The 24823-nt window shown below is 43.7% G+C and overlaps 1 protein-coding gene across 7 annotated transcripts in view; it reads right to left on the reverse strand.

Annotated features, from left to right (window-relative positions):
* The window catches only part of GTPBP8 (GTP binding protein 8), a 172115-nt gene that overhangs the window by 109407 nt on the left and 37885 nt on the right, over window positions 1–24823 (reverse strand). Inside the window, exon 7 of one of the 7 annotated variants that reach the window (XR_012074635.1) lies at window positions 5140–5263. The exons of 4 other annotated variants lie outside the window; for them this stretch is intronic. The gene's annotated coding sequence lies outside the window, so the exon portion shown is untranslated. Of the gene's footprint in view, window positions 1–5139; window positions 5264–20439; window positions 20856–23045; window positions 23115–24823 lie in introns of those variants that run through there. 2 more of the 7 variants (XR_012074633.1, XR_012074634.1) reach the window with 2 other exon arrangements.

A 24823-nucleotide genomic window follows, 5' to 3' on the forward strand; every position in this document is an offset into this window, starting at 1 on the left:
CATTATGAGAACTTCTCAGATCTGTTCTCTTAGCAACTTTCAAATACACAATACAGGGTTGTTAAGTGTAGTCATCATGGAGGCCTTGCTGAGAGCCACTCCACGACTCACAGACGCTGAGTGTGTGGCTGGGCCTTAGAAGTATTCCTATGGGCTGAGTGGAAGTCTGCTTTGAGTGCTGCTGCCCCACTGCTGGTGTCTTCCCCCACTTCAGAGCATGCTGTTCAGATCATGTAAGCCTGGGGAGGCATTCTGGCCCTGCCACTTATCAGCTGTGTGGCCTTGGCCAAGCTGCTTAAGACAGTGGAGTCTCATTTCTGCTTCCACTTCTTGGAGGACCTGTGTGGCATTCAGCAATTGCTTGATGTTATGTCATTTTTGATGACTCCTTCCCCTTACCTTCACTGTTGGACAATGAAAATGATCACTTCCTCCCTTCCCAGTTTTTTCATTCAGCCACACTGCTTAGTAGCAAAGAGCCTTCACCTGGTCAGGTGGATCTGAGTCAAGCAATCTGCCTGGCACTGGACTAGTGCTTGTGACCACTATTCAGCTAATGCCTCTCTGATCCGACACACACACACAAACTCACACACCCTGAGCCCCATTCAGAGCTACTGAATCAGAATCTTATAGTGATGAGGCCTGGAATCTATATTTTTTAAAGCTTCCACTCCTGGTTAAGAATGTTGTACCTATTCAGACTCCTGTATCCCATGAGAATCCATAACTATATTCTTCGAAAAACAGACAAATTACTTTTTATCAGGCTGAGTAGATTCAGAGGCTGTGGCCACCGCAGTGACAGACGTAGGAACAAATTGAAAGGGATCGACTGGTCCAAGTCGGGGCTTACCATGTCACAGAAATCCCCCATCAAAAATAATGTTGTTGTTTGTTGTTTTCTATACACTGAAAAAGACTAGATTTCAGGCTTGGTTTTGCTAGCATCTTTTCTGGCTTATTTTGGTTGAAAACAACCGTCACCCCATCATGGATCTCCTTTCCCTGACATCATACAACTCCTGTCTTTCTAAAGAGTCAAGGAATCCACAGAAGGAGAGGAGGGGTGTGTAACAGAGGAAAGAAGGGATTAGAGGCTGACTGTGAGGGTGCAGAGAGAAGAGAGGCAGAGCAGTGGTATGGATGGCTGTGGCCTGAATGTCCCTTACATGCAGTTCTGGCAGGAGGACACAAAATTCAGCAAATCTGCACTGAGCTTTTCAGACATTTCCAACTTCTTGCTCTGTAGCCCACACTTTTAGGTGTCTCTGTGTGTGTGTGTGTGTGTGTGTGTGTGTGTGTGTGTGTGTGTGTGTGTGATGGGGGCTGGGGGGTGGCTGTACACTTAGAGTTGAAAATAAAAAAGCTCTCTCTATTGACTCCTGAATGGCCGAGATAAAGAGAACCACATGGGACTCATTGTTAGAAAGGAGAGCTCAGAAGCTGGCCTCCTTTTTCCCATTATTGTGCTATTTTCCTCCTTCCCCCTACCCTCCCACCTCAAAATGCTCCCCCAGCCCCCACCCAACCCATACTACCCCCCAACAGCCCAAAGACCCTCTTTTCACGCTCCCACTGCCGAGGCCCCCTCAACAGAGCCCAAGACCTCCATTCAGAGTCACTGGTTTGGGTAAAATCCCTTATTCACCTCCTCGCCATCCCCCTGCCCCATCAGCTGAGCCTCAGTTCAGACCTCACAAATCCAAACAAAACAGCGCACAGAATTGATGGTTGCTGCTGGAGGACCCCCTCTACTCTCTCCCCCGGGGGCTCCTGCCCAGGCAGCCTCTATTCTCCACGGTTCCCTCCCTCCCTGCCCCCAGCTCCCGCTGGAGTTTTGTAGTTAACAAGTGCACACTGTGATTATTGTGCCCCCTATCATATTTATTCCTTTTCAGAGCTGATCTGCACTTTTGTCAGAGGCAACCGAGGCATCTTTTGACATTTTAGCCTTTCTGTCTGCCGGGGAGTGATGACAGTGGTGGCAGCAGGGGCAGCCCCGGCTTCTAAGATGAGCGAGCAAGGCAGAACAAGGCAGAAATGAGGAAGAGGAGAACAAAACCCAGAAACAAGGGCGACTGGAGAGGAAAGAGGAGAACATTGTAACTTGTTAGCGACCCAATGCCAAAGAGGTAAGGGGAGGAGGACGCTAATGAGTTTGACGACACTCCTATTTAAAGTGCTGTGTTTCTCAGTGAGGCTGCGAGGTGGCTAACTTTGTTAAAATGCTCAGCTAAACTTTCATTTTCACAAGTTCCCTAAAGTGGAGGGAAACAGGAGAGAGAGAAACAGAGAGAATGAGAAAGAGTGAAACCCAGAGAGATTCAGAGAGAACTATCAACAAAGAAAGAGGAAGAGAGAGAAAAGAAAGAAAAACATTTGTGGTGTTTAATCTAACACTCAGTTGAAAGTGGCTGCTAGATCCAGCAAAGATCTCTTGTGCCTTCTTAAAATGTAAGCTTAGGAAGTGTCACCAGGATCCCCAAACTTTAGTGATCAGTAAACTTCCCAGATTCCTTCCTATCCACTTCCACTGAGAATTTTGCCATGGGATAGAACTATTGCCAAAGCGTTTTTCCAATTAATGATACAGAGAGTGCTGAAATATCAATGGAGAGGAACTTGAAGAAAACACAGCTAATTAATTTTCACTTGACCTCCCAGAGAGCAGCGTTTCTATTCCACTTGTACATATGAGGAAAGGAAGTTGAACAGCATCATGATTTGCACAAAGCCCAAGGTGAAGAACATCTGACTGCTGGGCCCACAGCCAGCTTCTTGAAAAACTTCACGATTGTATTTCTAGGAAAGAATGCACTTATACTGATGAGGAAATCCAAATGATGACTTTCCAACGCGCTCCTTTAGGAGAAAAGCGTGTGTCCAGAACATTAAAGGAAGGGATTAGCCTGTGGGGTTAGTCACCTCCCAACTGGGTTTTCTTTCCTTATAAGACAAAAAGAGGAGTCTCATGAAAAGGCCACGTTGAGGGAGATGCTCTAAGTCTTCTCTGTTCAGAAGACTTTGTATTCTTCTCTTTTCTGAATAATATGTTGTCTTCTTAAAAGCCTCATCCTTCCAAATTGCTCAAAGCATTTACAAATATTAAATTTGTCGCAGGACAGTTATAGATGGCCTAAATGGTGGAAAAGCAAGTTTGGGGAAAGTAAATCTCTAGTGCAAGGTTACTCAGGAAGTCCATGGTAGAAGGAGGTCTAGAATTCATCATTCCTGGGCTCAATGTCATCCAATATCTCCTTCAGCAAAATTTCCAGTGGCTTACTCTTATTTTTCAGCCCAAGCTTTCCCCTTGTCTCCCTGTGCAAACTTAAAACACTGACCATTACACTTCTTATCATCCTTCCTGTGATGTGGAACCTAATATTCTCATGGGTTTTACTTCTGAATAAACCCTTCAACCCTCACTTTATTCTCTCATCATACAATTTCTGCTCATACTAGGCTTATCTCACTTGTGTTCCAAGGCAGAAGCAGGATACCTGCCCCATACTCCCTTTCTAGGGAGAACAGGTACCCCAAGTGGTATAAGCAAAAAAGAAAATATTGCTCCATGGTATTTGTATAGTGCTTCAGAGTTTACAAAGAGGCTTCATACAGCCTTTCAGTTGAACCTCATTATAGCCCTAAGAGTTTTCCAGAGGAGGAAACTGAGTCAGGTTTAAAGAGGTCATGTGTCCAAAGTCACACAGCTAGGAAGCTGTATGTGTATTTGGGGAGGTGGTGGGCAGAGACAAGAACCCAGGTCTTTTAGGACTCAGGCACAGAATGTTGTGCTGGTGCTGGAGAATGAATTTTCTCTGTTTATCCTGAAGAAATGAACATTAGCAATACAGTCTCTGAAAACAAGTCAGCTTCAAACAAAATTTGTAGGTTTGATAAGAGTATTTCTCAAGTCTTACCAAAGAACCTAGAACCACTACCTGAAAATCAGAAAGACTGCAACAAATGTAGGGTAAACTGTAATCTCTTTGGATGAGGGACCTGAGATCTGGGTGACACTGAAATGTTCTGCCACATTGTGGGCATAATTTATTCAGGTAGCCTGTACAAGCTTTGAGGTGAGAAATATCACCCATTTTTGAAAAGAATCTGTGTGTTCTCTAGATGTTAAGTGAAGCGTTCTAAATTAATTAGGTCAACAGTGTTGGTGTTCAATAGTGTGCAAATCACCTATGTCTCTATTAATTTTTTGCCTAGTTATATCAATTGCTGAGAAAGGAAACAGAAATTATTCTATTAATTGCATTAAAATATTTCGAACTGTGACTATGGACTTGCCTATTTGTGCCTTTGATTCCATTCACTTTTGCTCTGTATATTTTCACTTATTATTTTATGTCTTCCTGTAGAATAGGTTCCTTTATTATGCAATGTCTCTCTTTATCTCTGGAAATACTCTGTCTTGAAATCTATTTTATCTGATATTAATATAGCCATTCCACCCCTCTTATGCTTACTCTTTGTGTGGTTTTTTTTTTCCTACCCAGTTAATTTCAACCTATACCATCCACTCAGAAGCAATAAATCTAAATTTCTGTTTACTTAAGAGCCTTTTGTGAATTTCATTAATTTGAGTAAGATATTGAGAGTATGGTCATCTCTGGATAAATCAATATGAGGAAATTTCTGAACCTAGAAAATTAAAATCAAGTGCAGATGGCTCAGTTAACAGAAGTGGCCAGCTTCCTTGACCCATGATGCAAGTTCATCTCCTGAACTCTCCATTTCTTTCCTTTCTCATTCAGACTTCCTCCACGTCTTCTCACATTTCCAATTGCCTTCTTTTTCTCTTCCTTTCTGGAAGTTAAACACTAGTCCGTGACCTTGTCACCTTTGTCCAGGATCATTAGAGTTTTCTTCACCCAGACATCCCTGCCCTTCATTTCTCCCACCAAAAAATGCAAATAGGGAACCTCACTGAATTCTTTCTCCTGGGACTCTGTCCTCACGCTTGTTTCCTTTTTAATCCCTTGGTTTGGTAATCTTTCTTGTGTGCTTCTTGAAATGGCTCACATTTTTCATGCTCCCTTCTCTTTCTTCAACTCCCTCCATAAAACTCACTTCATTATCTTGGTCTCCCAGTTTTTTCTTCCTTTCCAGCCACATCAACTCAACTAGATGTCTCACTGTTTATTCAGTGTTTTGTTTATGTCTGAATCAGACAGTCAACGCCTTGAGGCCGGGGTTTCATTCTCAGAGTTTCTGTGCTTTCCAAAATGCCATCTGCATTTACCACACTCTATAAATAATAAATAATCAGGCAAAAGAATCAGTAAACGGGTGCCAGATCACTGATTAGCATAAGTACTCAACACATCGAAAGAGTTGCTGCTGCTGACATAAAAACTTTTTCTCCAAGAAAAACAGAGCAATGAAAAAGAATCTTGGAAGAGATACTTGGTCACAGTCCCACTTGGACAACATAGAGGACAAACTGACTGTGGAGAGGAAGGCTCCCCAGGCTCCTTCTCACCCGCTGTCTCCTAATGTTACATCCCTGTGGACTGACAGCGCTATAGGTCTTATTACTCCCCTGTACCCAGCCCCTGGCACAGTGCCTGACATAAAGGAGCCATAGAACAGACATAGTCTTGAACAGTTGACCTGAACCTAAAGAATTAGGGGGACATTTAGCTCATTCCAGTGCCTAGCTATCGACTTATCTTTGAGACAGAACCTCACTCTTGACTAACTTGTGGACATACCCAGCTGCTACAGGAACTGGATTACTACATTAAACCGTGTTTGAGAGTCATAATTTGATGTTCGGAACAAAGAGAATTATGTGCAACAGGCCCTGGTTAAGAAAGATGGACAGAGAGGGATAAACTAGGAGTTTGGGATTAACAGATACATACTACTATATATAAAATAGATAAACAACAAGGACCTTCTGTATAGCACAGGGAACTATATTCAATTTTTTGTAATAACATATAATGGAAAAGAATCTGAAAAAAAAATGTATGTATTTGTGTAGCTAAATCACTTTGCTGTACACCTGAAACTAACTTTGTAAATCAACTACTTCAATACAAAACAAAATTAAAAAAAAAAGAAAGATGCACATATATATATTCATTTCCTATGTATAAATATTTATTTTAACATACATAAAATTAAAATACATATAAAATATATATGAAAATGAATAAATCTATATCTATAATTTCAAAATAGTTCAATGAAAATATCTGATCCCTAAAGGGATACAACCTCAGTGACATAGAAAACTCACAGAACAGAGGACTTACACTGAGGGCCCTAGTGTAGGGGGTGAAATTTCAGTTTATTGTCATTATATAGCCTAGCTATATACCTAGGCATTTCTTGCTTGCTCTAGAAATACATATACTACATCTTCTCATATGATGTATGGAGTTGGGGTTCTCCAGCCACTAAGGTGTGGTGTTCAGGTGCTCTGGCCATTGATCTCCTCATCACTCACATCCAACAAGGCTGAGAATGAACATTCATCCATTCATTTGGGACACATTTCCTGAGCTCCTATGAACCTGCTCCTTCATGAATGAGATGTAGTGTCAGCCCTTTAGGAGGACAACAGCAGGGCCCTCAAGTTCTGCATAACTTGGAAGGTTCTTATGTTGCAGTTTTACTTTGGGATGGAAAGTGAAGTTGAGACTGATAAAGACATGACATTGATGGTCTAGATACCTTGCCTGTATCTTCTTAATTCCAAATGTGTGAGACTCCCCTCTTATCTGGGACAGACCTGCCACTAACTAGGCTAACAGACAAAGACCTTGAGGACAAGAGAGAAGACAGAAGCGAAAGAATAGACTGAGAAAATAAAGTAGAGAGATGTTGGGGAGAGAAGGCAGAGACAAAGTGAAGTATGCTCATGGAGGCAGGGTTGGTCCAGGGTGACTCTTGTGGATATTATGAGCCCAGTGTTTGTAGAGATTTGCACTCCCTTTTGTGGCATGAGTTCAGTCTTGCAGCACAAGGCAAAGATTTGCTAGACTGGAATGATTTCAATGGGAAAAAAAAAAGACTAATTAGGACAGTTTCAGGCCCTTGGAGAGCCGGGGTATAGGCCTCTTGTTAGGAGGGGACATGCAGGAAGACGATATATAATACACATTTTTGGCTGTGTAAAGAGGATTTCCTCAAGAGGGCTCAGCTGCCTCTTCATTTAAGGGGCTCTGGGTTTGCGAACTGGCTCAAATCTAGGGAATTGAGTGAGGGACCACAAGTCTCTACTGTAGCGATTCAAGCCAGAGTTCTACTGAGCAAACCTAGAGTTTTTCTCCTTTCACAAATCAAATAAGTCTTCAGGAGACTGTCAGTCTACTCAGTTCTAGGGAGACCAAAATTAACTAGTCAATACCAGTGACTCAGAGGTCACTGAGTTTGGTTCCTTGGCCCCTTATGGTGACCATATCCACCTTGTCTCTGGTGATTGCTGCCACTTAGCCCCTGCCATCCCTGTATCTCATCATCCCCAGTGAATTCAGGGAGAACAGTTAAATGGCAACATAGAGCAGATTAAGGATGCTGGAGCTCCCTTCATGAACATACTTCTTACAGAGCTGGTAAAAGGAGCGTCCTCTGGATTCCCTTGGGGGACATAGTTGGAAGAGGCAGGTCTTACAAGAGAAACCCACTCTAGCATCCAGATCACCTTAAGCCTTTAGTCACCGTATTCTGTGGCAGCCGAACTTTTTAGTCCCAGACCCCCTGGCATTCTTAGAATTTACTGGGAACTCCAAAGAGTTTTTGTTTATTTGAAAGACAGTGGTAGTCCATGATACGCTGAGGCAAAATTTAGTTGTGTTATTATCTATCACCTGCAAACACATCAGCTATCAACTTAGTGAAAAATGGCAAATAACATCATAGATTACTACAAAAATAGCTTTGATCTTATGGACCCCATGAAAGGGTAATGGGCCCCCTCTAGAGTTCATTGGACGATAGAGGAAGTTCTGGCATGTTTTTTGGGATAGGCCACCTTTGCATCCAGAATTCAATCAACCAACCCATGTTAGACCCATTCCCAGCTGCTCTTGGCCACTCAAGCTAGTCCCCTGAATCCAGAATTTCTGTTTAGAGCACTCATCTCAATGAAATAGGCCATGTTAACAAATCCTTCCACTCTGATCCATCACCCCTAGGATCCATTCCCAAACATTTCCTCAGGATTCTGTCAGTAAAAATGGGCAAAATCAAGAAATTTTTTGTGTGTATGTTGCACTTTTTCATGGTTATCACTCTATGTTACCCTTTGGGGTGCGGGCTTGAGTCTGGCTGTAGGTCTAGAAGCAATGAGAATGCATGAGGGTAGGTCTGGAACATCAGCAGACTTCTACAAGGCAAACACCTCAGGATTGGCTGTTTCAGGATCTTCAGGTGAGGGGAGGCTAACTTCAGAAATGAGAGGAAGGAATCCTCCCTCTAGCTAAGAAGACTCAGCAGACTTTAGGAGTTTAAGGTCAGGATTTGCCTGCATGTCTTCATTAAAATGTTAGCTGGGAATTTAAAGCCCTGAACTCACCATTTTCTTTCTCTACAGTTCTCTAGCAAACTAAGAAACATCCAGTTAGCTCCATCATACATCTTACTCTTACTAAAAATTTCCGATACCAGTGGCTTTGTCACAAAGAAGCCTTGAGTTCTAACGGCAATTGACTCCACATATTTGCAGGTGACAGGTGATGACATAAGTAAGTTTTGCCTCAGCACGTCATGGACTACCAGGGTCTCCTTTACCACTGGAAATAGTGTAATGACTGCCTTTAAATCTAATCAGATCAAAGTGACAATTCCAGAAATACCAAAGCCAATTTAGAGAACTCATCCTTAAGGCTCTCCTTCTCTGAAACCACTTCCAGTACTGATTTCTGTGTCAATCAGGGTTTGATGGGAGAAGCAGAGCCATGAGTGATACAGAGTGAGGGGCTTATAAAAGAGGTTAGACCTTGCACAGTCATGGGAGCTGGTTAAGCTATCTTTTTAAGGCTACACTTCTGTGTCTGATGTTAGGCCCAGGGTCACCGGGGCAACAGTCCGGAAAGAAAATTAGACATAAACTGGGGAGAGTTTGTATTCTTTCAGTGCTTGCTATTGTGTGCTTTCTGCTCTTCTGGGCCCCCACAGTGATGTTCTTTGTCCACCTGGTCACTACTGGCCTTTCTGGCATTCATGGCTAATGTCAGGGGCTGGCATAATACTTACTTAGGTCCCTTTTGGCTCCTTTGGGGATAGCAACCATCTCTGGCAGTCTGGCCTCATCTGTGGACCCCTCTGGAGTTGTGCTAAGACCTATATTGGGCCTTGGTCCAGGTGGTCCCCTGTGCTGAGTCTCATCCCACCCCAGGTCGGCAAGTCCTCTTTGGCAAGTTCTCTAGATAGATTCTCCAAGCCATGGGTAACTGAGGGTGGCTTGGAAAAGCTACATTTATATGCTTTCACTGCTCACTACCCTGTACCCCTTGGTTTGCATTAAAGTAACACATCCCATGTTGTTTAAGAGCAGCACAGGAAGTCATCTCCTTCCAGAGCCCCAGGTGAAACTGGAAGACAGAGTCCTCTCCTCAGAATTCACTGGACTTATTGGATGTTTCTGAAGCACCCAAGCTGTTTCAGTTCACGGTCTGTGTACACACGTGTGTGAGCGAGAGTGAGTGAGAGAGCGTGACAGGGCGGAAATGGTTCTCTGGAGCTAGCAGTGTGCTGGTCATTTGGATCTGGGAGGGAATAAAAGGCTCTGGTTTGGAGTGTCTGCTGATTTCTGTGGTGTAGATACTCCCACCATGGCTGATTTCAAGCTAGCAAAGATTTAACACCCTGCTCAGAAAATTTCTGAATTGAAAAAGTGACCATAATACTAGCCAGGATAAGCTGACTCTGGCATTCGGTCACTTGGACCCTTTATCGACTTTTGTTTCCTTCTCATTTATCTATCTGTTTCTTCTCACAACCTCTCAGCCAGAAAGAGTGGCTTTCTTTTCTTTCCAATATATCACATCTTCCCTCTATTATGAGTGGGAAGCCTCTCGACCAGGGGAACCATATAGTTTATCATCCAAACCAGGACTTTCAGGAGAGTGAAAAGGAGCACTCATTACTATTCACCAGGGTAACAGGAGTAAACCAGGACTGTCCCAGAAAACTGGAGTGCATGGTTACCCTCTCACAATCGGGTCTCCAGAATCAGAAATTGTATCTTCTATAAAATATGGGAGATACTCTATCATCTGACTTTTCCAGGATTCCATCTCAAAGAAATTTAGGAAATCTACTTTCCCATCAAAACCTGGGCTTTAAGCCTGCTGCTTGTTACATAGGTCTCCAATGTGAAGGGCTGCGAGGAAACATCCAGCTGTTTAGTATTTTCATACCTTTCTCTGTCAATAAATATAAATCTCCTTATAGGCCATTAAAAGAAAAGTTCCATCTTTGAAGTCAGACTGGGATACCAGTTCAGGTTCTGCCATCAAACAGTTTGTGATCTTCAGCAAGTTTCTTAATTTCTTGGGGTCTCAGTTTCATAGTGCGTGATTAAGGGGCGAGGCGGAATTGGAGTTTAATGGTGTTACTGGACTTGCCTGGTACATCTGAGACTATCCTAATTTTAAAACTAAAATTCTGCATTCTAGAAACCTCCTCAGTCCTGGGCAAATTAGGATAGCTGGTCACCCTATAAGCCAGTAGAATTGTTATGAAGCTCACATATCAAGTAACTGTGCATCTCATTAGAGTTGCTGTCCTCAGAGCAGTGTGAGGACTATTACCCAGTAAGAGTTTTTCAGCTTTGTTTTGCCCTTTGTCTCTTCAGTTCCATCTTATTCTCAGCTATGCAGGAGTCATCATCGGTTAGGTAGACCTGTCTGTGGATGATGACTTGGTCTCTGAAGTTATCTTAGTAAGAGTTAATTATTAGGGACAAAGTAAGCATTCCGAAGATCGATCTGTTGTATTTCTTATTCCCCCTGACTACCCCTATAAAGACCCGTTAAAGAAAATCTCTTGCCACAGAAAGTACACGTTGCCAAAGGTGGACTTGAGTCTCCTATTACTTCTGCTGGAATCATCAATGTAATCAGAGAGGCAGAGGATCGATCAAGCCATACATTCCATCCACCCCTTTGGGGCCCAGCATGGAACTGTTCCCTCACAGAGACTTTATTTTGACTGGCTTAATAAGAACCTCTCTTATTAAAATATAATGTGAGTCTAATGCTGATGACAAGATTGGACAGTAAGGACAGAACCAAATCTTCTATTCCTTGAGAAGGTTCAGCTGGTATAACCACAGCACAAGTTTCTCCCCTCCAGTCGGAGAGATGCAATCCTAACAGGTAGGAAACAGCTCTACAGAGGCCTTTTTGGTCCCATGAACTTACTCCGACTCGATGGCTCTATCTCAGCTGCCCCCTTACACCGGGCAGAATCAATTACAGAGGCAAGCCTCAGGGTGACAACCTTTTTTTCCATCTGGAAAGAACTGAAAATCTTTTTTCAGTTTTGGTGGATTCCTCATTTTTGGTAGATTCCTAGGGAGTAAAGGCTGTCATTTAAGAAATTATGATTTGGAACTCAACTTAGGAGAAAAGATTCCTTTTCCCCAATTACACTAGATGGTACATACATAGCACCTTCAAACACACATACCAGCTCTTCAAGCATACATCCCTTTTCTAAGTTGGAAGGCCCTAGGAGGTTGGAATGAATAAACCCAATTTTTCTTGAAACAATGCATGTTCAATGTGCTGGCTGAGAGGGAGGGATTAATGAGTCTCAAGTTTTTCCTTTAATTCCACTCTGCTTCCCCCTACTTGTGTGTAAGTTACCTAGGAGATAGCAGTGGGAAAAGGAAGGGTTAGGAACCATCACAGTACCTGGTGGACAGTAGGGGTAGTGGACGAGACCTGTTTTCTGGCCCTGGCCATATCACTTGCTAACTGTATGACCTCAGTGTCATTTTACCTCTTTGGTTCTATTTCCACAATTCTAAGTGAGGGGTTGGGTTGAGTCATCTTTCCATCTCTAAAAGCCAATGAATTCATGCTTCGGCACCTTTTCTACTTTCTCCCTCTTTTCTTTGTTTGTGTTCCTCTCTGCCTCTCCCTAGAAACTGAGTAGGCTGATGGGATGGCTCTGGTTAGGGATGAGGTGGGGACAGTGATTAAGATTGGCTGGGAAAAAACACAGATGTTTCTTTCCTCCCCTTTACTCAAGTCCTGCTTTCAACGGGAGGTTCCCCAAGACACCAGATGGCTTTGCCCTTTTCTGGAGGCTGACTGTTCACAGGAGCCACCTTGTCCCTTCTCATGTTAGTCTTTGCAGTCCTTCTAAGTCTATCATCTCCAACCTTGGGGAGTATCTCTGTATGAGTACTGGCCCTGATGTGCTGGCAAACTGGCTCTTTAAAACAAAGTCTTAATTTGTAGCATTTGTCTATTTTTACGGTAAAATATTACTTTTGTGGCCGATTTCAAGCTAACAATGCTTTAACAGCCTGCTAGAGAGTTTCCTGAATATTTAACACTCTGTTCTCATGAGGTAGTGTGAGCTGACTGTAACACATAGTCAGCATAGATTGTAAATAGGAACCAGACCTTCTATTTCTTTCATCAGTCCATGATGTCAATGCAACGCAGTGCACACAGTAGGATACAAGTGAAGTCTTTGACTGACTGAGCCTCGTCATGACTCGATCAGTACAATCCTCCTTATTTTCGGCTATAGACTGAAGGCTGATATTTTCTCCAAATTCACATGTTGAAACCTAATCCCCAATGTGATAGAATTTGGAGGTGGAGTCTTTGGGAAGTGACTAGGTTATAAGGGTGGAGCCCTCATGATTGAGATTAGTGCCCTTACAAAAGAGATCCCAGAAAGCTCTCTTACTCTTTTCTGCCATGTGAGGATGCAGTGAGAAGATGGCCAGCAACTGATGAACAAGGAAAGGGACCCTCACCAGACACCAAGTCTGCTGGTGCCTTGATTCTGTTACTTTGATTTTTAATGTATGAAAACAGAATCAACTTTAACCTTCCCTGGTAGTATCTTAGAAAAGAGAAGCTACGCCTAGAGATAAACTTAAGCAGCATGAATTCCATCTCACACTGGCATCTTCTTATGGTCCATGTCAGTGTCAAATGCTATCCATGGTGATCTCTGGGAATTGACCATCAGGTCAGAAGAAAATTTTAGAGACCAAACTATTATTAGCAAATCAGATATTACTTCACAAAGCTTTGATAAATTAAACAAACTCTTCTTAGGCTTTTTCTCTTTTTAGTTCTTTTCTTGTTTAACTTTTGCCTTAATTTTGTTGTGTAAGCTTGCTTTAACAGGGCCAAGCCAGTTGTAGCTCTGGGACAAAGTGTTCTTTTTCCAGGCAGAGATGTTTCATCTGGAGCCAGACTTGACTTGTCTTTTAGTCATAGTGTAAGCATGAAAGCATGAAAATTAACAGCACAAACAAAGCTTTATGGCTTTTTTTAGCGACACTGAAAGCCAGGAAAGGCAATATCAGAATCCAATCATTAATCCTTCTTTCCTATTAACTTGACTTCAATTTATTTTCCAGAATAAATATTTGACACATTTCTTCATTAGCATGGTGCTGGAGAAAGTGCAATAACTTTGGCTCAAGTGGGTTAATACTGCTCTACCTTGGCAGTTCTGGCTTGTGGAGTTTAGTGTTGGGTTTATGATTCCTACCAGGCTACATGGCAAAGACTAAATAAAGAAGGCAATGAGGTTACTTGATGAGGGGATGGGGGAGGGGGATCTAAGGTTGGAGCAGCTAAGAGCAGACATTAAAGGACAAACCTGAAGCATGCTGGCAAAGATGTGCTTAAGACAAAACTGTCCAACCACTGGCTATACTCACTCCCTGGAGCGCAATCCATTCTCCGAAGTGGAAAAACACAAGAAGACCACTAGAAATAGAGTGAAGCCTTCAACAAATTAAAAGCAGTCATATTCTTCACAGATTTCAGGAGCCAAAACATTAGGAAGTCAATTGCAAGTTAGATTAAGGAGCAGTGACAAATATGCACATTCCAGGGGGGCACATGAGATCATTTTGAGAGGGCAGATTGGGGCTAGCCTGAAATAAAATTTTGTGATTTCTCTTAGCATCCCACCACCTCACCTTGCTTCTAAATCTCATGACTCCCCACCCTTTCCAAGGGCCTTCCGAATCCACCCATTCAGGGAGACACTGAATTCTTTTTTTTAATTAAAATTTTTTTAATTTTATTTTTTATTGAAGTGTAGTTGACTCAGTGAATTATTGCTAAAAAAGGGATACTTCAGGAGAATGTCATATGGTGAGTGTGATAATTTGGGACTCAGGTTCAGATGTGAACATTATGTTTCTATCACTCTCTAGTCCAGTGATGTGCAAACCTGAGTGCGTACTTAGAGTTGCTTGGGAAGCCTTTCAAAATACCAATCCATTCCCTTTCCTTTTCACCTCCCTCCAGGGAAGCAGGGTGGTGAGGAGGAGGGGTACTATGATGGTGTGGTAGTGAGAGGCAGCCTGTTGACTGAGGAATAAATTGGGGGAGATGCAGAGGAGGAAGGATCAAGATGGTGGAGTAGGAGGATGTGGAGCTCACCTGCCCCAAGAAACATATCAAAACTACATCTACATGTGGAACAATTCTCATAGAAAACTAATTGGTAACTGGCAGAAGAACTCCCTATATGACCAAAGTTGGAAGAAAGATTTCCATGTAACCTGTCAGGACAGTAAAAAAGGCATGGGGTTGGGACCTGTGCCCCTGGGAGGGATCTGAAAGGTGGGCGGATCCTCACCCTGGGGAGCCAGTGAGTTGAGCCACAGACTGGGCATCCCACTCCTGGGGTCCTATGTGAAGGAGACAAGCTCCCCTGGCTGCTGAGGGAAACACTGGGACAGACAGAAAATCTGGAGAAGGCTAGACTCATGAGGAGTGTACACAAGTTGACTTGTCAACAATGATGATGGAGAGAGCCTTGCACTGGTGGCTGCAACCTCACTGCGGTCCCCAGTCTGAACAGGGTGTACACTCCAACCCCACTCATTCTACACCACAGCCTGGTGTGAGATCAGACCCAACCCAGCCATGGGAAAAGACTTGGTCTAGCTACGCAGAGACAATCACGGAGGACCTGAGGTGTGATCCAGGCCGGGTGGTGGCAGCCACTGTCAGCACGTGCTCAGAAGTGCACTGCAAGTGAGTGCTCTGGCCCTGCCCACTCTACACTGCAGTTTACCACTGGATCTGGGGCACAGAGGTCCTGGGAGAAGACTGCCACAGAGGAAGCCCAGAGTTTCAGCAGCAGCGTAGCCACCTCAATTCCTGCAGCCACAACATCCCAACCTCCAGTCCTCGCCTAGGGAACACCCCAGTCCAGCTTACTCCATACCACAGCCTTGCACTCGATCTGAAATAAACACATCAGGGGAAGGGTCTTACCCTTGGGCTGCATCTGAGCAGAGCTGTAGATGCCTACACAGGTGGTGCACACGGGCCTCACTTGCTTCAGCAATCACTCCCCTAAGGGGCTGAAGGGGAATGGAGCCTGACTGGGCTCAACCCTCAGGGCTTCTACTCCAACAACTGGGGAGCAGACCCCACCCCTGACAGGATGACAACAGTCACAGAGCAGAGAGTAAGTCCCACTTCACACCCTGCACAGGTGTTAGATTCCTCAACACTAAGCACATCCCCTATCAAGTGGTAACGATCAGCACACACTGAGGAAAGAAGACATGGCTGGTGTCCAAATCAAAACCACACCTTGTACCAAAGAAATATACAAACAGCACTTACAACTCAATATCAAGAAAACAAACAACCCAATCAAAAAATAGGCAGAAGACCTAGATAGACATTTTCCCTAGATAGAGGGCTAGGAGGCACATGAAAAGATGCTCAACATTACTAATTATTAGAAAAATTACTCATTTCATTGCAAATGAAAACCACTATGAGGTATCACCTCATACCAGTCAGAATGGCCATCATCAAAAAGGCTACAAATAACAAATGCTAGAGAGGGTGTGGAGAAAAGGGAACCCTCCTACACTGTTGGTGGGAATGTAAATTGGTGCATCCACTATGGAAAACAGAGTGGACGTTCCTTAAAAAGCTAAAAATAGAACTACCATATGATCCAGCAATTCTACTCCTGGGTATATATCTGGGGGAAAAAACCCTCTAATTTGATAAGATACACACCCCTCAATGTTCACAGCAGCACTACTTACAATAACCAAGACACAGAAGCAACCTAAGTGTGAATTGTCCATCAACAGACAATTAGCTTAAGATGTGGTGTGTATATACACAATGGAATATTGCTCGGCCATAAAAAAGAATGAAATATTGCTATTTGCAGCAATATAGATTGACCAAGAGAATATCATACTAAGTCAAGTAAGTCAGACAGAGAAAACAAATATTATATAATGTAACTTATATATAGAATCCAAAAAATAATACAAATGAATCTATATACAAAACAGAAATAGCCTCACAGACAGAGTAAACGTACAGTTACCAAAGAAGAGAGGGAGGTGGGGAGGGACAAGTTCAGACTACGGAATTAACAGACACAAATGACCATACATAAAATAGATAAGCAACAAAGATTCACTCAACAGCACAGGGAATTATATTCAATATCTTGTAATAGCCTATAACGGCATACAATCTGCAAGCAAACAAACAAAATGAATCACTATGGAGCCTGAATCATCTTGTCATGGCAGAAAGTAAAAAAATGCCCACAGAATGATGGGGACATGTCAACAGGACATACAAGTCAGCTTGAAGGCACTTCCACTGGCCAAACCTAGGACAACTATGGTATCAAAATAAATAATAAAATATTGGACTAAAACTCAATAAATAAAATAAGAGACTGTAAGTTCACTTGATACAAATAAATGAATGTATAACCAAACAAATGAATGAGAAGTTCTTCCTTACAGTAGAATTCCAACTGTAAAATGTGAAGGTTTGAGGAATAGGATATTGGTTTAACATTAGAATATCTCCCCATAAAATACAAATTAAGTACAAAGGAAAGATGGTGGCTTCTCTAGCCAAAATATCATTTGTGGCTGAGCTGGGTCAAAGGGAAGTGGAGAACTTGGCAGACACAAATCTGGCCGGATGATCAGGGCTCATACTGCTAGCAGTGGGACAGACTGGACAGTATAGCCGCCTAATGTGGTGCAGCTTCATGTCTCCAATTTTTCTGCCAAGAATGCGAGGCTTGAGTCTGAGGAAACACCTGAGTGATCCAAGCTGTGGGTCATCCCAGTAAATGAAAAGTCTGCGCTCTTTAAGACTGTCGAGGACAGAGAGGCAGGGAGGGAAGGAGGGAATGCTCCAGACTGAAGCAGAAGACTGAGATAAGGGGCGTTCCCAGAGAGGAACAAGGAAAAAGAGACGTTGCAATAATTGGAGAAATCTGAGTGGGGTTGGTGGAGTGGAGGTTGGTGTTGTGTTGGTGTTGATTTTCTAGATTGGAAAGAAGAGTGTTCTTGTTTTGTGAAAGTAGACACAAAGTACTTAGGAGTCATGGGTTGTGATGTCAGGAAAAAAGCCTCTCTCCCCCCGTATATATGTGTATGTATACACACACATATGTATTTGCACACATACATATAGACGTATAAGTAAATAAAAAGTATATATACTTCTCTACAAATGTATTACATACTTTGTAAATATATACACATATATAGATAGATATGTATGTGTCTTAGTTACTAAAATTAGCCTTAATACATAGAGCCCTTAGGGAAATAATCAAAAAATGAAACGGTAACTTCCCCATCTTTACTTGTTGTCATTTGGATCTAAAGTACACAAGACATCATAGACCCACATTCTACCTCCTCAGAGTCCCTGAAATACCCCTCTTTGGTTGTCATGTTGGAATGGAAATCTATGATATGACACTAGTCATTCATTTATGCCAATACCCCAATGATCACTCAAAGCCACAAGGAGTGTTCATTCCTGCAGCTCATATTCAATGAGCACTTGCTAGTGCCAGCCCCCATTCAGGTACTTGGACACATCAGAGAACAGGAGGTAAGATTCCCTGCCCTCGTGGTGCTCCTTTATTAGGTAACGATGTATGCGACATAAGGACAATAATTCTCTGATTGGTGCCAGTGTCAGGATGTACTGCATTCGTTCTGACTGAAAATGGAAACTGTTCATACGATGCCTACAGGCAAAGCTTTTGCACAACACCAGGAAATCTCGAGAAGCTCTTTTAGAACATAAACCAGGTTTCCTGGGTGACCTGGATGGGCTGTACCTCTTCCCCTCCACGCTGCGGGGGACACACATGACCCTTAGAACAAGCAAATGCTTCTCAGCACCAGCTCTTCCCTGAGCAGAGCCACATGCTCTGGTGTGTCTGAGGCAAATACACGTCTTTTGGGGCTGAAAATTAGAACGCTGTGTCTTCCTTATTGTAACTTCCAAGTCCGTGGGCACGGAAAAGAGGAGCACAAACCGGTACAAATGCTGGGTCACTTCTGTCTTGACCTGGGGGTGGTTCTGACAGGTCCTGCTAATGGAGCTTAATGTGCGACCAATTCAGGGGAAGTAGAACATCTATGCTTTGGGCCCTGGACAGAGACTGGCAGTGCCAAAAGGCTTCCTCTTCTCGGGGGCCGGCTTTGGTAGGAGCTCCTGCCTTGTCCTTGAGCCTGGCCTCCCCCTCGGCTGCCCTGGCTGTGACCCCAGCCTGACCCTGGTCGAGCCAGCCTCTCTCTGCAGGAGAAATGCATGTTAGGGAGGCTGGGGCAGGGGAGAGGGGTGTGAGGTGAGAGACTCAGCTAAACGTTTCTTTACCACAGTGTAGACATTGTGGTTTTTGTCGGGATCACATCCAGGTTTCTGTACCTTTGGTTTTATGAAAAACCCAGGGCCATTTGCCCAGGAGTGAAATGAGTTGACCCAGCTCAGCCACAAATGATATTTTGGCTACAGATAAGCTCTTGGATGGAAGGGGAAAAACCTCCCTTCTCTAACTTTAAAGGCTCTCGAGGGTTCGGTGTGGTAAAGGAGGAAGAACAGGGGACACCTGGGTTCTGCTGCTGTTCTGCCACCAATCAGCTGTGTGACCAAAGGCAGGCCAGTCCGCCTCTCTGTGCCTCGGTTTCCTCATCACAAAAATGGGTGAGGGTGGAACAGATGGCCTCTCAAAGCCCTTCTAGCCTTAACATTCTATGCAGGACTGTCTCCAAAATTTGCAGGGCCCAGTGCAAAAGGAAAATGCAGGGCCTTTTGCTTAAAAATTACTAAGAATTTCAAGAAAGCAACAATAAAGCACGAAGACAAGCCCAGAGCCCTTCTAAGCACGGGGCCCTGTGTACCTTACCCGATAGTGCACCCATGAAGCCGGCCTTGATTCCCTGGCAGTCCCCCTCACTACCCTCTTCTGATTACATCTGGTGGAGCATCTGCTTAATATAACGGGCAGAATATGAGCTCTGCAGTTAGAAAGACTTGGTCTTTAATCTTGGCCCTGTGTACCAGTGAGTCATCTTGGGATCCTCACCGAATTGCTCCTTGCCTCAGTCTCCTTGCATGTAAAACAGACAAATTACACCCACCTGGCAGGAAGATTGTGAGTTATAAAGACAGACATGCTGAGCACATGGTGGGACTCAGTAAACAGCATCACCAAGGTACCGTTACGTAAGGTACCGTTATTCACATTACATTGAATTCCATCTGAAAGAAGGTTTCATGGAGCCGCTGCTTTTTAAGGCAAGCTTATGTGCTGCTAGAGAGAAAGTCAGATTCAAAACAGACTTCCTTTTTGCCAAAAAAAGTCACGAGGGGTTTTTTTTTTCTTTCCAGTAACTGCATCTGCGGTGCTCTGCTCGCTGGACCACACACTCTATGAGTTAGGAAGTCATTCCATTCCCAACTGTAAATTATCTCCTGGGCCTGTTACTTTTTCACTCAGTTCCCCACCCTCCCACTCATTTCCTCTACTACTCAGGACTGCACATGGCTTTGGAGAAAACCCTCCGAGTTTCACACTGGTCACGGCTATTCTTGTTCTCGTTTGCTTCTACGTCACATGCATCCACACGTGCAGCTTTCCCCTAATCTCTCTCCCGGGGGCTCTCTCCGCTCTAGTTAATCAGCTGTAAGCAGAAGTCAGCTTCCGCCGGGGGAGGAAACATCATTCATTCATATATTCACCCCTTCATTCATTCACTCATTGTTTTTTGAGCACTTTGTGTGCTGGCCATGCTGGCAGACACTGGGTATACAGAGACGAACTATGACCTTTGAGAAGCGTAAGAACTGATCGGAGCACCTTTGATAGCTCAGGTGGTAGAGGGGGGAACTGCAGAGGTAATTAAGAACTGATGGCAGCGACAAATGAGTGAAAGGTGAATACAATGAGGTAAATAGTTTTATAAAGATTGCAGGGTTGGGGGTGGGAAGGATGACTCCCATGAGTTTGGCTTCCATCTGGGTGAGTCAGAGAAGGAAGCATTTGAGCTGGTCTTGAGGGTGAGTAGGAGTTTTCCATGAGAAGATATGCCCATCTGAAAGGAATCCTGGGGCCTCACTGCTGCTCTGTCACCTTTCACCTGTCTCTAGTCCTTTCCCTGACACATCTGTCTCCCAACTGTCCTCATGTCACTCCAGCCTCGTAAGATGGACAGGCCTGGGCACAGGGTTCCTCCTATCCCTCGAGTGGATGAGAAAGTGCAGAGGGGACGTCAGAAGTAACGTCTTAGATGAGGCGGGATGGGGTTGGAGTCTCTGAGGAAGGGCTGGCTCTGGAAGGAGACAGGAGCTCATCCTCTGAGAGGAAGGAAGGAAAGGGGGAGGAGTGAGGAATCATGGAACTAAGGCACAGAGGAGGATGGAGGGACCTCCTGCTCCTTCACTCCTTACCTTCCAGCAGTCTGGCTTTCGGCCCCTCTACCCACAGAATCTCAGCTCTCCACAGAAAAATAAATCACTATACTGTACATCAGAAACTAACACAACACTGTAAATCAACTATACTTTCAATTAGAAAAAAAGAAAACAATTTCAACCATGGTATAAAGATGTGAAATTACTATACATGTTTGGAAAATGGTGACTAATCCAGATTTGCTTAAACACATTAGTCCAGTGGGGTCATCTAATTTAATCTACTTGATAAGTATGAACATCCGTGTATTCCTTTAGGAAATACAGAGTGAACGGTGTAACTTAAGACTTTGACTTATGTTTCAACACAAACATTTATCCGAGTGCTGTGTATACTTGTTGGGATGCACACACAAAACAGACCATGCTGGGTAGTGTGGATACACGGAACTTATCCGAGTGCTGTGTACACTTGTTGGGGTGCGCACGCGCGCGCGTGCGCACACACGAGACTGTGCTGGGTACTGTGGATACGTGGGCCTTGCTCTTGAGGAACTCACTATCTTGAGAGGAGGGGACGACGGCATCTTGGTGTGTAAACACCATTAGTGCTACTAATGCAGGTGGGCGTAGGGCCTCTGGCACCCAGGGGAGGGGAAGGAAATTATTTCGGCATGGGTTGTGAGAAAAACTATATCGATAGGTAGCATTTGATTTAGGCTTTCAAGAATAAGTAGAGCTTGTCCATGGAAAGGGGGAAAGTAGGGTGTTTCAAGTAAAGGGAACAGGAAGAAAAGTGTGTGTGTGTGGTGGGGGAGGGTGTGTAAAACGTGTTCATAGAAAGGCAGGTTGTCTCATGGCTTAGACACATATCCCAGAGAGAGTGCGAAGTGGTTCTCACTGCGGGCGGGGAGGGGAGGTATCCCCGGTGGTTCTCAGCGGTGATGATCTTGTTCCCCAGGGAAATGTGGCAATGTCTCCAGGTATTTTCTGCTGGCTACAAGTGTGACAGCCGGGTGGGGGTGGGGGGGCTGCTACTGGTCTCTAGTGGGTAGAAGCCAGAGGTGTTGCAAATACCCTATAATGCACAGGACAGTCCCTTACAACAAAGAATTATCCCATTCAAAATGCCAGCAGCACTGAGGTTCAGAAACCCTGCGGGAGAGTATGACGGTCCAGAAAGAAGGGGTAGGAAATGAGGTAGAAAAGATAGACTGGTGTTAATTTGTGAAAGGTCTTAAATGCCATATGATATAATGGAGGTTTCTAGGACTGTAAGAGTTTTATTTTTATTCATTTAATTGGTCTCCTTTTATTCAATGGTACCCATTTATAGTATAGCTCAATAAAAAGCGATAATGCTTACAAGTAACAAAGGAAAATCTTCTTTACAGAATTCTATAATTAACTTTGAGGTTACCTGAACAAAGATTTTTCTAATAGAAAAAGAGTCCATTTGTATTCTTTCCTTGGTTACCAGTTCAATTCCTCTGACCCCTGCCACTCCTCCACCCCCATCCCACCTCCGCCCAAGGCATCCAGGGTCACCCACTGAGTCTTCTGGCTGAGCTGACCCATGAGGTACAAGGGCTGAGCTCTGGGGAAAGAGGGACCAGAACCCTCTGAGACAGTCACCAGGCACTGGTGACTTGTGTAGTTTACAGCTAGATATGTGTTCTCAGGAAACACTGGCTCTGGTCTAGGACTAATGTATGATGTTTGTGAACATAAGTCTGGGGATGACTTTTTCTAAGCCATATTCATGTTGGAAAAACTGAGTTCATGTTATCACTACTTAATTCAGTACTGCCCCCCAACCCTTGCTCTCTTGCACTATGAATTCCTGCCCCACTCCCAGAATAGACTGTTACAACCACTTCATGATCAGGAGGTTGACAATTGGCTGGAAATTACTTGGAAAACACAGTACCTCCTAAGCCTGATTTCAACCTTCTAAACAAACGTATGTACCCAGAAATTATTTCCCAAAGTATAGGGAACAGCAAAGGTTATAGGGGCAGACCCTTCATCCAGATCAAAAAAGACTGATCACCAAAGACTATGGTTTTGAACACTTTTTGAGTTCAGGGAACATTTCCAACTACTGGAATTTTCCATGGCACACCTAAAGGAATTATATGGAGTCCACTGTCATCGTCATCCTACCGTGGCATTCATACAATGAAGTTATAAAGATACAACCTGTGGGACCAAAGAGAAAGGTCACAATTTCCAAGTCAGACAATTCTCCTACCATTTTGCTCAGGAAGTCTGTGCTGCAGATTAGGGTTGCCAGATAAAATATAGGACTCCCGGTTAATTTTGAATTTTAGATAATGAGTTGCTTTTTTAGTATAAGTTTGTCCTATGCTAAATTCATTTGTCTGAAATTCAAATTTAACTGCACGCCCTCTATGTTTATTTGCTAAATTAGGCAGCGCTATCCCCGAGAGAGTGTGAAGTGGGAATCTTAACTCATTCAGTCAGCATCTATGCCCACAGGTGTCCCGGGGGGCGGAGGGCAGCCTGCCTCTTTGGATCGGACGTGGTGAAAGACACACACAACATCCTAGTTCACCCAAGGCAACTATACCAGCTGAGGTTTCACTAAAGAAACCGTGACCTGCTTTCATGCTGGAGGGGGAAAAGGATTGTCTGAAATGGACTTCCTAAGAGATGTCTCTGACATGGTAACTTTCTTAAGTGTTTTCCTTATTTGACAAAAATTGAGCATCTGAACTGTTCCAGGCATTTAGGACGAACGAGGGACTAAATCGCTTCTCGTCAGAACAAGAAACTGCACATTTCTGTTCTCAGGATGCCGACATGCTCATGGGGGGAGATTCTCAATGCCAATTGTAATATCCTTAACCTTCATCCTCCAGTTGACTCAGTGAGATCTGCCTCCATGTATTGGCTTTATCATACTTGAGAACCTTGTCACTATCTGAATACATCTGCCCTGATCATGTTTTCTTATGTATTTCTGGGGCAAAATTTGTGCTATTCCAGCATCTCCCATAGCAGATATTACAAGAATAAACAGCAATAAATACTGGTGGAAAAGAGAAAGATTTTAGGAGCACAATTCTCCTGAGAACTGTTTGTTTCTTCACAAGTTTGCATGTGTGTATGTGCATTTTTGTGAGAGTATCTGGGTGCCCAGATGCTGTGTCTCTTGGAAATTTTGGGTGTAGAGAGACTATGTCCTTTCTGAGTGAATCCTAATTTTTAAAAAAACATTTTCTTGACCAGTTTAGTCATAAAAGCAAATGCTTGAAAGATTCCAGTAACAACTTTTTGGGCAGAAAAGAAGGCCCCTGCTCAGAGCTGGGTTTAGCAGCAGACATTGAAATGTGGCTTGGCTCCGTCCCTTGGCTCAGTACTGGGTGTTATGTTCCACTAGAGGCCCTGGTACCTTTTCAGAAATGTGCCAAATCAGGCACAGACTTGCTGGCAGCCAGAGCAGAGGGACTTTACTGATCTAGGCCCAGCTCTCAGGAGGTAACTGGCAAGAGAGAAGAAAGCAAAACAAGCAACCAAATCCCTATACACCTTATAAATTTGACTTGGAAATTTTGCCTCAAGGCTGTCAGAGTAGGAATAATGATTTCATTTTCTTCAAGGCCAGTTCTTGGGCATTGAGTCTTTAATGTAGGAAAAATACATCCAATTATCTGATTATCAACTTCTTTTTTTAAGTCTTGCCATTACCAGGATCAGGTGACTCCTCTGCTCCCTGCAAGTAAACTTATACTCTGCCACTCCCGGCCAAGCTAGGCCCTCAGGTCCCGTGACCTGCTGCCAGGGCAGGGACAGAGCCTTGAGGTCATGTGCATCTACTTTGCCTAGGAGATGTTTCTTTGATTATTTGAATCTCCTCTACCCAGGGTAAGTCAGTTTGTCTCCAC

Source organism: Vicugna pacos, chromosome 1, assembly GCF_048564905.1.
Source record: "Vicugna pacos chromosome 1, VicPac4, whole genome shotgun sequence".
Lineage (NCBI taxonomy): Eukaryota > Metazoa > Chordata > Mammalia > Artiodactyla > Camelidae > Vicugna > Vicugna pacos.